The following is a 17,863-nucleotide window of genomic DNA, read 5'->3' as shown; positions in this document are numbered from 1 at the left end:
GGCTGGGGTAAAAAGTAAGAGTGTGAAGTATATATGAAACGAGGAGATCTACATGTGTACCGAGTTTCATATTATTACATGCAAGCGTGTTTGATTTATGGACCATGTTTTCGGACCCCGTTCCAGGGGGCGCTGTCGAGCCCCCCTGCCACGCCCGGGTACCATCTTCAGCCCGGCCCTGATGGCCGCGGGTTCTGACATGTGTGCAAAGTTTCAGGAGTTTTTGAGCATGTTAAGGCCTCCAAAAGTGTCCAAAAGGTAGCAGAAAAATAATAAGAAGAATAATAAATAATCCTAAGGAAAACAATAGGGCCTTCGCCCTTTGGGCTTGGGCCCTAATAATAATAATAATAAATAATCCTAAGGAAAACAATAGGGCCTTCGCCCTTTGGGCTTGGGCCCTAAATAACCATAACGCGTTGTTCAGTATAAACGTGGAATTATGAATTATATTGAGAACGTCATACATAGAAAACATGCCGTAATGTACCCTGACTGAGTGTAAACCTTAGACGCATTCATTGTGAAGCGTGCAGCTAGCGATTTGCAAAGATTAATATATTAATATAACGTTTAATAAAACGTTTCACTCACTTCCGTTCTTCTGGAGGTTCAGCAGGAACACGAATATCTGGTACCGATCCTTTTTAGCAAAGCTTCTTAGCAAATCCAGCTATATACTGACCCTCGTTTATAAAGCAGTCTGGCGTGTGAAATGATTCGCGCAAACATGAAAGCATTGACGTTGCTCGTGTGGAATATTCCCTTCGAAAACAAAACTCAGCCACTGCGTCTTCAGCGGTTCGGATTCAGGAACATTAAAAATGACTGTGTTCGTTATTACACCCAAGAACAGAACACCACAATCGCTTAGACGCCATTCTGCTCATAGACAGTGCTCCAGCATATCAACAATGACCGCGCCGGTCCGCGCAGAGTATGATTGACAGCTACCTCATGTGCGAGGGCGGGTCTGTGTTGAAACGCTCCCGTCAATCAACAGTCGTGGGAGGGGCGTCCGTTTTATTGACGTCACAAAAACGAACGGCTTGATTTGAGGCAGGGGAAAACATAAGGAGATTAAAACAAAACCACTGGATGGATTTTTATCATTATATGATGTTTGTGTACAGGCACTGCCAACACACATTTCAGTACAATCAACTTGTAAAAGTGCATGTACCATTATATGACCCCTTTAAGTAAGCAATAAGGTGCGAGAGGCTGTGGCGAAGCGGAGTGCCTGCAACCCCTTCAGCCGTTACTTATTCACGATACAGCACTTGCCTCGAGTACCTTATTGCTTTTATAAAACGGTTACCACACAATAAAAATTTTAAAGTAAAAAAAAATATGTATTAGTGCAACTTTCATGAAGTAAAATCACTAAAAGCCTTCCTTCCGCTAGAAAAAAAAATAGTCCCTGACCGTGAACAGCAACAACGTTCCAATGTGTAATATGCATGAAAGCTCAAATAAAAACAACATAGGAACTGCAGTGTTGCGCAGTGATAAATAGAACTGTGACAAAACCCAACCGATCAGCTTCGGCCTTTCCGTAACAACATCGAAAGCTCGGCCGAACAGCTGATCATAGCTGTACAGGCCAGGGCGGCTTTTTATTTCTCATCTCCATAATATATAGTAGTAAAGCTAATGCAAAGGCTAGAAATCAATTAATTCTTTGCTGATACTTCCTCCTCCTCATGGAGAGCGCAGTTTGCACCGCTTTCTCCTTTCCACAAGCGCTTGCTCTCCCATAGCGTCAGTCGTTGCTATGCAACCATGAATGAGCGTGCTTGCGCCTACATTTGAAATAACGAATTTGTGTGAACAGCCCCTTATGGCAACGTGACATTAGCCTAACATTTGTTATCATCATTGTCATTTTTATGATGTAAATTAAGGGGGGCAAAAGCAGTATCGGCTCCAAATATCGGCTCAAGAAAATCGGCAGCCCGTATCGGTTATCGGCTAAAGCTGATGAAAAAAAAAAAATCGGTAAAAAAATCCATATCTGTCGATCCCTACCCTGGTCATTTTCCAGCGTGCATTTCCCACCCTCATTCCCCCCTGAATACCAACATCATACAAACCGAGAATAGATGCACAGCGAGAACGCTGCACGGCAGCTGTTTTAAACTGCCGCCTCTACCCCGATCATGTGTCTATTTGATAAATACTCCAGTATCTGAAGCTGAGAGAAGCAAATGAGCAAAGAGTACATGTGAAAAAGCAAAGCTCTGTACCGCAGAGAGTGAAGATGACCATTTCTAACAACCCATGACTGATTAACAAGTCATTGTAAAGCATATCAACAAAAGTGCAACTCAGTCCATCACACAAACTATTCTCGAGAAACATCAGCAAATGCTGGTCAAGTTTACAAAGGCTCTGATCTCAACCTGGTCTCACCAGAATATTTGAAATTACAAAATACACACATAAATCAACAGATGGCCAGTCCATACAAAAAGTGAGTGGTGCCTGAGGTCTATCCCAACGTCAGTTTGAGAGAGTCAGGGGGCAACAGGACGGAAGAGCAGACGCAGACGTATCACCTGTTCTGGAGTCATAGGAAGTCGGGTATATCCGGAGGCTGGAGGGCTAGCTATTAATAAAGTGATGATGAGTGTAAAGGGAGGGGGATCCCTGAATTACCAACTGCACTGGGTTAATTATAGTATGACTCACGGCAAATACTGATGTCCCATCAGCCTCTGGATGACTAACTACAGGAGGGGGCCAACATTTCTGTTTCTTCAACAAGCATGTGCATGCTACTCATGAAATGTGCAGGATTAAATGGGTGTGAACTTGCAGTCAGGTTTGGCCCACTATATATTTGCAGTGGACATGGCTTTGTGGTCTGCTACGTATTATTACTAGTGATATACTAATTGTCTGCCAGTCTCATATTTGGCCATTTTTTAGATTTTCTAGTCCATTTCACTGATAAAAAGTGCTATTTTTCTCTTGTAACATTCCAAAAAAGTAAATAAGTGTGACTGTGTTCATTTAATTAGCAATTACTAAACCATAGTACAGTAGTGAACATTTGAAGTGGATCAAAACCTTTCATCAAAGTTATACATTAGGCTTGCTACGATAGTCGGTGTTACCAGTGTTCAGAAGCAACACCGGTTACATCTCTTGCCCACTGCGGCACCGCCCCCCACTGTCGACGTGATTTTTTTTTTTTATAAAATCATTTAGTTCAGTTAGAGAACAGACACTATTAAACTGAACATGTCTGCTTAAATCGTGAGCCGAACGAGAGTCGCAGCACAGATCAGCAACAGGAACTAGTTAATAGTTTTTTGTAAACAAAATAAATTATTGTAAATATTGCCATCTTAAAAGTAAAATATAACTTGTATAAAACTACAAAACTAATATAAAAATATAGCTGCGAGCAGCGATGACGGGCCCAAGCCGGTGGCACCGCAACCCTGGTACCGGGGTGGCGGTGCCGCCAGCTTTGGCCCTTTCATCGCTGCTCGCAGCTATATTATATATATATATATATTTTTTTTTTTTATATTGCAATATACATATATCAGAGAATATTACTTGCCTTACCTGATTAGAACAATGAAAAAATTGAAATAAAAAAATAATTAGGGAATCACTAAAATTAGAGATTTATTCTGCTTTTATGATACACTCAAAATATTCCACAAGCAATAATTTAAATTTAAATGATATTCAGAACAGAACAAGAATTAAAAAAAAACTATAAACAATAAATAACCGAAATAATTTAAAGCGAAAGTGAAAGTAAGCTGTGTTGGGCTCACATTACTCTCTCATTCGAATTAAACTGTTTTAACATTTGCGATGTTTTTGGATGCTAAACTATTCTTTATTATAGGCTTTGTACTTCACTCACGTTCCAATATCGACAGAAAAAACATCCACATTCAGACCAAAATAGACGACTTCCTGTTGGGCTGGCTTAAAACTTAGAGCACGGAAGTTGTTTGGCCCGATGAGGTGTATATGTGTACCGAGTTTCATATTATTACATGCAAGTGTGTTTGATTTATGGACCAAATATTCAGACCAAGTTTATGGACCAAGTTAATTTAATTAATAAACTAATTATATAAAACTATTGTCTATGCACTACAATAAAACTGGTTAAATGCCTTTAATTTATTAATAAAACTTATTTAAAAAATACCAGGCTTAAGACATTTATTTTCTTTTTTAAATGCAGGCCAAACCACACAGCAGTGAAATGGTTAATCTAGCCCCCCTCCCCCTTCCCCTACACACACACACACAAGCACACACACACACACAGACAGGCACAGACACAGAGATATGGCATGCCATTTTAACATTGAACAGCTAGACTGGATATGTGTTGCAGATATCTGTAATTCAGTATTGCCTAGTCAAAAAGAACATTTCAGATATCCGCAACTACATTCTTCCTATCCATAATTGTCATTTCAGATATCCACAAAGACATTCTTCCTAGGACAAATGACATCACTTTTGCCATTCATTTGTATGGGGTTTATCAATACAGATATCTACAATTCAGTTGGAGATATCCACTATGTGAATTAATTCCAGTTTGAGATATCTACAATTTGATTCTGACTAGTCATAACTCCAGTTCAAGATATCTTTAATTAACCTCAATTCAAGATATCTACATGTTCCTTTTCAGATATCTTAAATTAAGTTTTGACTAGGCGAAATTACGTTGTAGATATCTGTAACTGGAATTATGACTAGTCAAAATGGCGTTGTAGATCTCAAACTGGAGTTAGGGATAGTCATAATTTAATTGTAGATATTTATTATCAAGTTATAGATATCTTGAAATTAATTTGGATTGTCATTTAAGATGTGTGACGAGTTGAATGTCGTTTTCAATGACGTCATTGCAGATATCTCTATCTGTCGTTTCGACTAGTCACAATTACGTTACAGATATCTAAAATGATAATACAAACTATCCAAAATGTAATTACGACTAGTCAGAAAGACGTTGTTGATATCTACAATGTTAATTCCGGATAGTCAAACTTAGCTTTTAAATGTTAAAAGGGCTTGCCATACAGAGACGTAGGCTCAGAGAGAGGCTCACCATATTCAAACCAAAATATCTGACTTCGTGTTGTTCGGAGCTAATGACTGTCAATTAGAAATTTGTCCGGCTCGAGGAGAACAATATACAAACCGGTTTTTGTAACTGTAGATAAAACCAATCCCCCCACTTTTGACAAAAGGTGGCGCTACTGAGCCCACACCACGCCCGTTTCTGAAACTTTGCACATGTCTACTGGCTAATAAATGTAATGTGTCTGTCGAGTTTTATGCAATTTCAAGCATGCTAAGAGTCTCAAAAGCATCAAACAAGAATATTAAAGTTCGATGCGTTGCCATGGCAACAGTATCTAAGATATCAATAATCTTTTCACAGGTCTACATCTGCCGTGTGTTTTCATTATACACAAAGTTTGAAGCAAATCGGGTAAAAATAAGAGGGTTATTTCAAAGCATTTTGAAAGTGACACACTTCCTGCTGCCAGTTGGTGGCACTATAACTTTGACTCACAATAGTCACATCCATGTGACCGGCCTCTTACAACGAACACACTGCTGAAGTTTCACCAAGATCAGTTAATGTATAAAGAAGTTATAACACAATTCCTGTTTCTCTTTTCGCGCCATAATTTCGTTTCCTCGCCACGGCCAAACCGTTCGAGATATCAAAAATCCCCTGGCAATTTTTCATCCTCAATGTCTTGACTTCATGCTGGCCGAGTTTCGTGCCGTGTGTTTGAATTCTCTAGGAGGAGTATTTCAAATTCCATTGCATGCGTTTTCCAAACAACCCTAAATAGCCGACTTCCTGTTGGGCTGGGGTAAAAAGTAAGAGTATGAAGTATATATGAACCGATGAGATCTAAATGTGTACTGAGTTTCATATTATTACATGCAAACGTGTTTGATTTATGGATCAAGTTTTCGGGGGCCGTTGCAGGGGGCGCTGTCGAGCCCCCCTGCCCCGCTCGGGTACCAGCTTCAGCCCGGCCCTGGTGGCCGCAGGTTCTGACCCATGTGCAAAGTTTCAAGAGTTTTCGAGCACGTTAAGGGCCCCAAAAGTGCCCGAATAGTCGATAGAACATTTTTTAAAAATGTATCCTAAGGAAACATTTTAAAAATGTATCCTAAGGAAAACAATAGGGCCTTCGCCCTTTCAGGGCTTGGGCCCTAACTAAAAAAAATAATCTTTTTCATATTGTGTAGCATTCGTAAATGCTTGTGTTATCGAAACCTGCTTTGTGGAGTGGAGGCACTTGTTGCTGGGCATTTGTCAGTCTCTCTTTTTTCGCGTGTTTCTTTGGTACAAGCGGCTCCTGTTGCTGAGTTGACTCAGTGTTTGAGTTCCCTTTCACACAGAGATTCCGAAAAAAATACACGGATAAAGTGACCCGGGATTTGACCAGGGTTCGTTTTACTTTTGTTCATTCACACTGCCAGTGATTTTCCGGAATCAGAGAGTGCGTTCACACACAACCAGTAAAGACACGTGACATGTCTCAGCGGCGTCTATAGTTTGCTTATGAGCTGCGATTTCTCTCTCGAGAAACCACGCTTGTGCATTTTTTTCTCTGATTCGATCAAAAATACGTACCGTTTCACGCTCGCTACGGTGCGCTTATAGTGCGCTTGCGGCATTCTGAAAAGTTGAGATGTTTTTATCTCGATGCGGCGCGGACGCTCTTGGAAAAACGAGCGCGTCGCACCGCGACCGCGTCGCTTCCATTATGAGCGCGCATACATTTGAAATAACGAACTTGAGCGCGCAAAAGACGCGATATGTGAGCAGGCCCTTACGTGACTACACACGTGGTAATATGTTTTAAGGGGAAAGTACATTAACACACAGCGGGCGGAAATATTAATAGGATTAAAAAAACGAAATAACCGACATGGTAAAAATGACGTCGGTTATAGGCTCTGAATTTCGGTTTCGATTATTTTTCGATTAATCATCCAGCCCTAGGCTGTACAGAGTCTTTCCGGAAAAAAACGAGCAGGTGGAGGCGTGCCGTGTGTGGGCGGAGCTAAATAATCACGAGCGTGCGAAGCTTTTGCGTTGAGAGCGTCTGGAAGCTGTAGGTGTGTTCGACTTCATGCGGCTCTGCGCAGACCGATCGGCGGCTGACTTGAAACAGTGCATGCCAGTTAGAAATTTTGTCCGACTTGATGCAGCGCCGACGCCACATGACATGAAGCGTTTCGAGAGTAGCCGGAGAACTCAGCCAGCGCAGCTTCTCAAGAGCAGCTGCACGAGCTCTGATGACGTCACAGCTGTTCCACGATTCGCCGGAATCACCGCCTGACAACGATGACGTGCGTTTCGTGTTTATTCTCACACCTTTAGTTCCACTCAAGCTCACAAATCAGTTTTTTATAACAGTAAACAGTCTTTTTATGTAGTCGCGATGTTATATTGTGTCATGTTTATCAAAATAAAACTGATTAAAAAACGTTGACTCCATTTCATTGATATAGGCTTATTTTGAACTTTATTCTTGTTCAAACAGATGCTGTATGAAGCAGTAAGGTATTGAATGAAAATGTGTCTGAAATATCTGTGTATTTGGCAAAAATTGCATTTATTTCACTTCAGCTGTGGTAAAGTATGCAAACACCACGTGAGCGGTCACTACGGGACAACCAGAAAGTGTCCGACTTCACGTCTCCGTTTGCAACTCCTCCCCGCCTGCACGCGGCAACTCTCGCCGATCGGTTACATCCAGCCGCAGCCGATGTCGAACACACCTTGTAACATCCCAAAACAAACCATGGCTAACAATTAGATTCAGCAATACATTTTTGATCCCGAATCAGATCCCGAGGCTGAAATTGAAGACGAGCAGCAGCAGCAACGACTACAGCAGGACGTCTCTATGTGGTGTGTACTGGAACTGTATAACTTATATTTGCTAAGCGTTTTTTGTAAATGACTAATTTTCACTCTATGTCGTCGTATTTTTTTTTTCTTTAAAAGGTGTACATGTGGGAAGTGTAGTTTGATGCCGACTGAGGCGGGAGTTTTTTAACAGTGGAAATGATTTGAAGTGTTTTTAGAACACCATGTCATGCGCGAGTTATAACTTACAACATTTGTGTGTGTTTACTCGTGGTTTGAGGACATGATTTGGTTTTACAATAAACAAACAGACACCTACAGAGGCCTGCTAAATAAATGTATTTAAAAAAATTCTTGAATCCTATGCAGTGCTGCCGATGATTTTCTGTTGAAGCGCGTTGATGTGCGCGGTCTCGCTCTCCTCTGGTCGACGCGCGCTTTTCCGAGAGAAATGCTCATATAAGGAGTTCCACTCTCGTCTACGTTATTAGATCCACGATTGAAAAAAAACAGCCGAAACTTGTACCAACCCGGAAGTAAGATTTTCGTCACAGAAATTCTCCGTTAATCTTCCAAAATATTTTTTTTCAACTTTGGCCATGTTTAGCATGAGAATCCATCTCTTTAACACTGTAAACAACTCTGAATACATGAAACACCATTGTTTCAACCGGTGTACATCACAGAGTGACATGGCATGCTTAAGACTCGAAAACTGCGACCATTTTGGTCACATATGCTCCCGAAATTTTATCTCTGCGATTGTTGAGGTGTGACCTGTTTTAATTTCTCTACAAAACGTTCGCTAATTACTACACAGTATGTGCCTGCTGTGAGCTGATACAGTCACCAGTCCACCGTTCTATCACATAACCAATTAAACTTCATCTTTACCTTCTCAACTTTAAAGGGGTCATATAATGGTGCATGCACTTTTACAAGTTGATTGTACTGAAATGTGTGTTGGCAGTGTCTGTACACAACCATCATATAATGATAAAAATCCATCCAGTGGTTTTGTTTTAATCTCCTTATATGTTTTCCCCTGCCTCAAATCGAGCCGTTCGACCGTGTGACGTCACACGCTCGGAAGCCCCTCCCACGATTGTTGATTGACAGGAGCGTCTCAACACAGACCTGCCCTCGCGGGTGAGATCAGCTCCATGAGAGAGCTGTCAATCATAGTCTGCGCGGACCGGCGCGGTCATTGTTGATATGCTGGAGCACTGTCTATGAGCAGAATGGCGTCTAAGCGATTGTGGTGTTCTGTTCTTGGGTGTAATAACGAACACAGCAGTCATTTTAATGTTCCTAAATCCGAACCGCTGAAGACGCAGTGTTTGTTTTCGAAGGGAATATTCCCCACGAGCAACGTCAATGCGTTCATGTTTGCGCGAATCATTTCTCACCAGACTGCTTTATAGACGAGGATCAGTATAAAGCTGGATTTGCTAAGCTGCTGCTCATGAAAAATGGATCGGTAGCTACCAGATATTCGTGTTCCTGCTGAATCTCCAGAAGAACGGAAGTGAGTGTAACGTTTTATTAAACTTTATATTAATATATTAATCTTTGCAAATCGCTAGCTGCACGCTTCACAATGAATGCGTCTAAGGTTTACACTCAGGGTACATTACGGCATGTTTTCTATGTATGACGTTCTCAATATAATTCATAATCCCACGTTTATACTGAACAACGCGTTATGGTTATTGAGTTATAAATGGTGTACGCCAGAGCTCTGGTGTACGCATAGAACAGAGGGGCGGAGTCAGCAAAGCTCATGATCATTTAAAGTCATATGCACTGAAACGGCGTGCTGAAAACAGAGCTGTTTTTGACCAGGTAAAATAAGTGTTTTCTTACAATACTAATGAGAATTTTTAATTAAAGTATATTACAAACTTTTAATTTAGACCCTAAAGAATCATATTAGCTTGTACAAAAATGGCATTATATGACCCCTTTAAAGCAGATTTCAGGTTGGTTAATATTAGTTGTCAATCACTCCCTTTCACTGTGCACCTTTGTCACGTGACAAGGAGCTAACTAGCGTGCAAAATGTAAAGAGCTGAAGAAAAAAGGAAAAGAACAATGTTACATATCCCATACCCAGCACTTGATTCGTCCTGGTTAACTTCATTAATATGCTCCCAACAAGGTACTTACATTTCTGTCGGATCTGTTTTGCCTCCATTGCTGCTTAAACAAGTGGACCCCGCAACTGCGTAGCTTAATTAGAGTCTAATTAGTGCCTGACAGAAAAACTTTAATATTCTATCAGAATCCATCTCCATCTTTCAGAGAGTGTGCGAGTACAGAACAGTTTAAAATAACGTTAATGTTTTTTGAGAGAGAGAGAGAGAGAGAGAGAGAGAGAGAGAGAGAGAGAGAGAGAGAGAGAGAGAGAGAGAGAGAGAAGACGCAGCACCGCTGAATCACTGTTTGTGAAATTACATCTTGCAGAAAGTACAGATTTGATTTTATAATCTGTGTGGATTAATTTACTCGTACAACCAACATGCTAAAATGAATAAATGTTTGCAGGAATTTCCTGCAATATAAGCGGGAGACCTGCAGGAATGATTAGAATTATGCGCAATACCCACACCCCTGTCATTTGCTATCCTCAAAATGTTTTGATGCATATATTTGCATTTAACTCCAATCCACTAATTAAAAAAATAAAGCAACACTCCAAGATAATTTAGATAACATCACCGGAGCATTTCTCTCTGGAAGGAAAATAAATAAAATAGCTGGTGTTAGCTGGTTTAGCCTATTGTGTCTGAATTGCCCGTCATTCTATACAAATTATATCAAATCAACTCTCAATGGACCCTTTTCACATTTTTGGGCAAATCAGCAAAAGAAAAAAAAATCATATTGTATTTCTTTCTAACTTTCTAAGAGAGAGAGAAAAAAATGGAGAGAGAAAAAAAAGGAGAGAGAAAAAAAATGGAGAGAGAAAAAAAAGGAGAGAGAAAAAAAATGGAGAGAGAAAAGTTTTTCGTGATTTAATGCCAGGAAAACATAACTCAAATTAAAGTGGCATAAATATACCAGTAGAAAGGGGTAACTTGCGCTTCAGCCTAGTTGGTGCTCACGGAACAGGACACAAAAATCTAAGAAAAAAGACCCAAGGTCTAGCTAGGACCAAGGAGCAGGACCGGAGCACAGAACGTTTTAATTATTTTTATTAGTACAGAATGACTAACGTTTCGACGCCCATGCGTCTTCTTCTGAGTCAAACATGGCATAAATATACATTACATTTTTAAATAATTGAAATAAGCTATATTTATCGTGTTAATTGTGGAAATGTGTCATCATAGTCTGTTAAAAAGGTCCATCATGCTGTTGTACAGACAATCAGAACTCAGTATCTGATATTCAATACAAAGGCACTCTGTGGTGAGCAGGACGGCCGAGGGACGTGAGAGAACGTCGCGAGGCCGGTGGTGCGATTGCTAATGAGCAGCACCTGTGAAGCACACCGGTCTCGCATCTCTCACGGAGGAGCGGAAGCATAAAGGGGGAGCGACGGGGTGGATGATTGGGAGAGGAACAGGCCTGCTTTTGTTTGTATTTTGTTATATTTTATTTTGGTAGCCAGCAGTCGTCCATGAGGGGCTGCTGGCAGGTATTTATATTTTATTTTCGGTAGCCAGCAGTTCCGTGAGGGACTGCTGGCAGGTATTTTGTTTGTTTATTTCATTTAAATAAAGTTTTATTTGATTGTTCTCCGGTTCCCACCTCCTTCTTCCCTGAACATTGCTACACACTCGTTTGTATAATATTGCTAACATATCCGCCATTCGCAGGGCTCGACATTTAGCCTTTTCATGTGCTTGTGCTTTTGACAAACTAAATCGGACATTCACTTGTCAGAGTAAAAAAATTGCTTTTCCAGAATTTTTTTTTTGTGTGTGTGTGTGTGTGTTGTAAATATAATTTATTCTGAAGCAATATTCTCACCAGTGTTCAGTCAGCTTCGACTGCATAACACTGTACAATACATTATTATTCCCTATCAATCGCCACTTAGGGTAAGTGTATCCTTTAAGCCCACTTTCAACTCTGAAGTAAAATTAAAAAAAGAGAAAATAATATTTTATGCTGCTCATTTTAACCAATCCAGTGATTTGTTACTTCCCTGGCATTTTATTGCATACCAATCACATTTGGCAATGTTGAGTTAGCCCCACCCATGTGCATGCCGTCTCAGGGGACCTCACACAAAGTCACCCCAAAACTTTGGTGTTTCGGGACCCTTCAGAAATCAACACATTTCTGCAATTTTCAGCCATTTCTTTGGTAACTACATTGGTATTATGTCAAATAAGAAATAAATGTATTGTTTTTTTTGTGTATGAACAAATAGTACTGTATCATTTTATCTCAATTTCCTTTAAATGGAAAGATGAGTTTTACTAGCTTAATTAGCCAAAGAAATTAAGCATGTGAACTGCAAACAATAAATGTTTTGTGATTCATTACATTAATTTACAAATAAATACATCATAAATTGTTTTGTAGAGAAGATTATTTTCATAAATTAACTTTTTTTTTAAGATGGGCTTAAATGGTACAGTGCCACAAAACGCATGCAAACTATAGCCAACACAAGCTAACCTTGAATGAAAAAAACTTAACATTTCTCAATGTGGGCACAATGAAAATTACTATGATACTTAGTCCACTGTATATTTAAGCTCCATGCATGTATTTGTAAACATACATTTTTTAAAAGGAAAACATTGTATTTTTTCATCATTACTCACTGTGGAACCATTTAAGCACTGGAATCTGCGTCATGGGATGCTCTCCTAGTCACCTGGAATGCCACTCAACAAGTCTGTAATTGTATAGGAATTTATACAAGTACAAGTGCGTGAGTGTTTGTTATAAGAGTTCATCTCTTCAGACCCTAACCAAAGATTGAAATGAATCTAATTCCAAGCATTCCAGTCCTGTCTTACAGTCCAGACACCAGCCGAATGCAAAGACAAGCAAAAATATGCCATTCCAAACTATTCAGCAAAACAGTCCGAGGCACACAATGCGCATTCCTGCAGTTCCGTTGAAAGAATTTTGAAATTGCTAGCTAACAATCTTTAAAACTTTCCACACAACATCACATTCTCTCTTCCTCTTGCCTTCCCCCTGTTCCCCTTTTCCATTTCAGGCTATTGAGAAAAAAGACTGAGCTCTTGTGCCCGTCATGCCGAGCCACTCCCAAAAACCTACGTGGGCCCAGCATTCATTTAGAAATTTTTCCATACTGCAAGTTGCAGAGAAGGTGGGAAAATACTACCAACAACAGACCCACAAAGTAAAGCGAGAATGGAAAAGGAAAGATTCCAAATGACTTTAGGGAAACTTAAATACATTGGGAAAGAAACACCACCCTGCTCTCATGTAGGCGGTGAAGTGGTTGTGTGATATTTCTTCTTCCAAAGCCATATTTGTCAAACTACCTCCACGCTAATGACACGCTAAACAAGTTTAAACCCAGTCTGAAGCATAGCACTAGGAAGAAGAAAAAAATGCAGCCATGCAGGTCGCCCATCCTGGTCGCTCTTATTGAATTAACATCTTGTCCCGTGACCTTTGCGTCGAGAGTGTGCCTTCTTGATGTGTACTTGTTACAGAAAATTGACTGCCAGATGGACTGGATGAACTTCATTAAACAAAAACAAAAATCAACACATTGACGTTGTGCAAGGGCTGAGCGGCAGTTGAGCTTTAAAATAAAATGCCACTATGAATGCCACTACTCTCCCTTAAACAAACACACATAAGCAACAAGCCTTGGCAAGAAGCAGAGATAAAAGGTGTCTAGCCCAAATGTGATGAAAATGGGAACAAACTGTTTACAGAGCAAAGTGAAGCCTTCAGAAGCTATAGGATCTCAAACACCAGCTGACAGTTGCATTACTGCACTTGAAGAAGTATTCAGATCCAAGTTAATGGCCAATATCTTTGAAACCCCTGGGTAATACTTAGGGATGTGCACGAATATTCTAATTTTCGAATATTCGATCTGTAATTATTATTCGAAAAATAAAATTCTATTCGAATTTTACTACATTGCTTTGCTTTGTAAATGCAGTGAATCCATGATAAATCCCAAGCACTAACTCGCAGTTATAATTAAATGCACTGGGTGGCGCTGTGGAGTGTGTTAACAAGTTGTGTGTATTTGATCACATAATGTTGTCGTCTGCCTCGCGAAGTTTGTCAACACAATGAGAAATCACATGAAATCCAAACAGTCGAATGAGGAAAGACAGCTGTCCATCACTGCATTCACGACTGCAGGTAAGCGCAGCTGGACCCCGCGTGATCCGAAATGATAACTTATCTTATAGCAAAATGATTTTGAGACATATACTTCCTTTAGGTTTCGTTGAAGGAGACGGGTTTAAGAACAGAAAACGCAAAGTGCTGTTAGAAACTTTGAACGCCGTTATCTTTGTGTCTCTGAAGCGTCTGTCAGCAAAGCGCCTTTTCTCCCTCGAGCATAAATTGCTGGCGGCGCCCCTGCATGTGGATATTGTTTTTCTCAATAAAAACGTGAAACAATATAAACACGATAATCATATGCTGACTCGTGTGTGTGTGTGTCTGTGTACGTTCTGTACGATATCTGGCGCAATCTGCTTTATTAGGCGTTTTTTTCCCGTTCGCGCTGCTTAAGCATGCTTTTATTAATGCTTTTGTTTTTTATATTTTTTGTTTACACATAGGCCTACTGTTTAATGTTTTCAACTAAAAGAAAACTTTTACATATATTGTAAGCTTGTTGTGTATATTGCCTAATTGTAAGTAGTGCTGCCACTAACGACTAATTTTCTAACGACTAATATTTCGACTAATTTTTCGATTAGTCGACTAATCTAAACGACTAATTAAAAAAAAAACATTGTTTGTCATTTCGTTGTGTCCATTTTATTTTGAACTGAAGGGCCAAAATATAAAATGTCACCTGTTGAAAAACATTATGTATTAACAATCTAAGCATAAGTATCTGCATTTCCATTAGGCTATACCATTAGTCAGAGTCCTAATCTAATCCTCTATTAACAAACATGCATGTATTCATTACTTAAATTAGCTCTTTGTTCTGCCTTAAATTAATACATTAGCTTACTGTACATTTTTATATGTACATTTCTGAAATGCATAACTGATAACATCACTGTGAATTGTAGTAGGCTAAAGTAGATGCACTCATGCATTTTAGGTAAAGCTGCTTTGAAACAATATGTCTTGTGAAAAGCGCTATACAAATAAATTGGAATTGAATTGAAAGAGTCTGGACTAGCCTACTACGCTTAGCTCTGCCTTATAATAAATCACGCTGAAAGCAGGCAGGCACGCAGATATGCAGCTCTCGTTTACACTTGCGTGCATGCTGGGCCCGTGCCGCGGTTCGCGTGAATGTGAAAGCAACACGGACTCGGGTGCGCGTTTTAGCTGATTATGTATTTAGTTAAATAAAACACTTGTAAGGGATGATAGTGTTGATGATTTACCTTGGATACGAGCGAGAGCGAGTATGCAGTGTATTCGTGCTTAACCCGTGGAATCAGGGCAACACATTTGGAAAAGTGTCTCCTCAAAAGAGTCCATTTGCAAGCAGCAGAATGCCACCTTATGCGACACACGCACCTGTGTTGTTCACTCAGCTGCGCATAATAGCACAGAATTAATTAAAATATATATATATTGACCCGCGTTCTGTTTTCTATCATGCGCCGTGTACGTTTGCGATTGCGTAAGATGCACGCAAACACACCAGGGTTCGGTAGAATTAAGTTGAGTGTGAAACCAGACCAACGCTGCAGGGGCGCCGGGAACAATCGCGCGCGGGCTCGGACCGCAGCAAACGAGCCCAGTGTGAAAGCACCGTCACCTGCCTCCGCAATTTTTCATATCAAAGCAGTGAAGGCGGGGGAGGGGGAAGGAAGAGGATGGCAGATTAACCAGCAGGGCGCGCACATCGCACAGACTGGTGTGTGGAGGTGAATTACAGTGAGCCGTTTGAGACGGGAGACCAAAAATAAATATGCGGTCAATAGTAAAACGACACGTCGACTAAAAAAATTGGCGTCGACTAATTTGCATGGTCGATTACGTCGACTAAGTCGACTAATCGCGGCAGCACTAATTGTAAGCTAGTTCAGAAATGGTGACAAAAACGTGAAAAAAAAGTAACTTAAAAAATAACGTCTTTTTCATTAAACGTCATTTAAATAAACGAATATTCGAATATTCGATTTTTATGAGCCCGAATATTCGAATGCAATATTTTTGAAAAATGCCCATCCCTAGTAATACTACTGACAGATGACATGCATGTTTCGCAAAAAAGATAAACCAAAATGACCTAGTTTTCAGTGTGGCACTTTTCTAACAGCTTGACATTGCACTGTCTCACCTGAGTGACGACTATGAGGGCTTTAAAGTAAAGTGCTTTGAAATGCAACATCAGATGTGAGATTTCAGTTTTAATTGCCGAGCTGTATTATGAGCAGCAGCGTTCACTATGTGGTCTGTGCTTTTCTTTTTCTTTTTTTTAAATCAGGTCATGGGTGGGGTCTTTAGCACATAAAGCCAGGTAATTAGAGTAGTCAGTGCACTAGAATGGCTTCCGGATGCCTAAGTGTGAGTTTGCATGTGCTGTTAAGATAATTTATGGGGTTTTGAAAGGCGTTAACAAAATAATAACAATAATAATAATAAATATAGCTGCAAGCAGCAATTATCGGGGCCAAGCGCAAGAAGACGATAAGACGTGCCAACGTGGCTGGGAGTGTCAGACCTAAGGCTAAATAGCTGAATATTCTAGCTATTTACGACAGTGCAAGTATTCCACAGCAACTATAGGGGTCGCTGTTTGACAAAAACACAATTTCTACATAGTGTGCCTTTAAATTAAACTAGGGCTGCACAATACATAGTTTTAGTATCGATATTACGATCACATCGCAGGATGTGCAATGTCAAGTATAGGGATTGTAGTTCTTCAGTGATTCGAACGGACCAGCTGCAATATATATCACAGGAAAACACAGTATCGCAAGTAGGGATGCACGATATTGGATTTTTGACGATATGCCGATATTTTTCAACTCATTTTGGCCGATAGACATTTATTTTTTGAAGTGCGGGTGCATGACTTCAGTTGATTAATTCAAGGAGCTTTAAAATAATTGTAGCTATTTGAAGCTAGCTTAAATTTTTATTTGAAGCTAAAGACTGCAAGTTATTTTCATCATCCATTTCAGTGTTTCCTCTAGGATTTTTTCCAGCCGTGGTGGCAGGCCCATTTTGCCAGGGGGAGGGGGCGTGGCCCATGAGTGATATTCCCATTGGCCACGCCCCTTATCCAGGTATCCCCCCTTACCTCCCCTAAGCATTATAACTAGGCAAAGCGATTATGCGCATCCCGTGCGCAGAATGATGCACTTGAAGCAACGCGAAGTCACAGCGCGCAGCGCTTCGCATTGAAAAGTTCAAAGCACAAAGCGAAGAGATTATATCTATCTATGCTTAATGTATTATATCTATGCAACAGTTTATTGAGCCTTTTCTTTTAACAGTTTTAAATTTCAGTTAACTTACAGTGCGCATGAAGAACAATTCATAGTGCTCTCTACTCTAGTGCTGTAACAGACACCCGGGAGAAAGGAATATGATTTAGAAAGCGCTATAAACTCCAGCAAGATAAAGTAATTTTATGCAAACTATAGACCTTTATCTACAAATAAAGTATAATAATGGGAACATTGATCTTGAAGAGAGTGTCGTCGTGTTACTGTCGTAACCGAACGTGACGTGCTGTTTGAATGCTGAATGGAGAATGACTGAGGAGAGATGAGTTTCCATTAACTTTAACTTAACGACTTAAATATACATTTTTACCTCACATTATGCTATTGAATGACT

The 17,863-nt window shown here is 40.1% G+C and overlaps 1 protein-coding gene across 6 annotated transcripts in view; it reads right to left on the bottom strand.

Moving 5' to 3' along the window:
- The window catches only part of atp2b4 (ATPase plasma membrane Ca2+ transporting 4), a 281,849-nt gene that overhangs the window by 212,444 nt on the left and 51,542 nt on the right, over positions 1-17,863 (bottom strand). The window lies entirely within an intron of this gene.

This window comes from Rhinichthys klamathensis, unplaced genomic scaffold (assembly GCF_029890125.1).
Source record: "Rhinichthys klamathensis goyatoka isolate OS25496 unplaced genomic scaffold, OSU_Roscu_1.1 h1tg000291l_1, whole genome shotgun sequence".
Lineage (NCBI taxonomy): Eukaryota > Metazoa > Chordata > Actinopteri > Cypriniformes > Leuciscidae > Rhinichthys > Rhinichthys klamathensis.
Note: the sequence above shows the minus strand (reverse complement) of the source record. Positions and strands in the feature narration are given on the sequence as shown.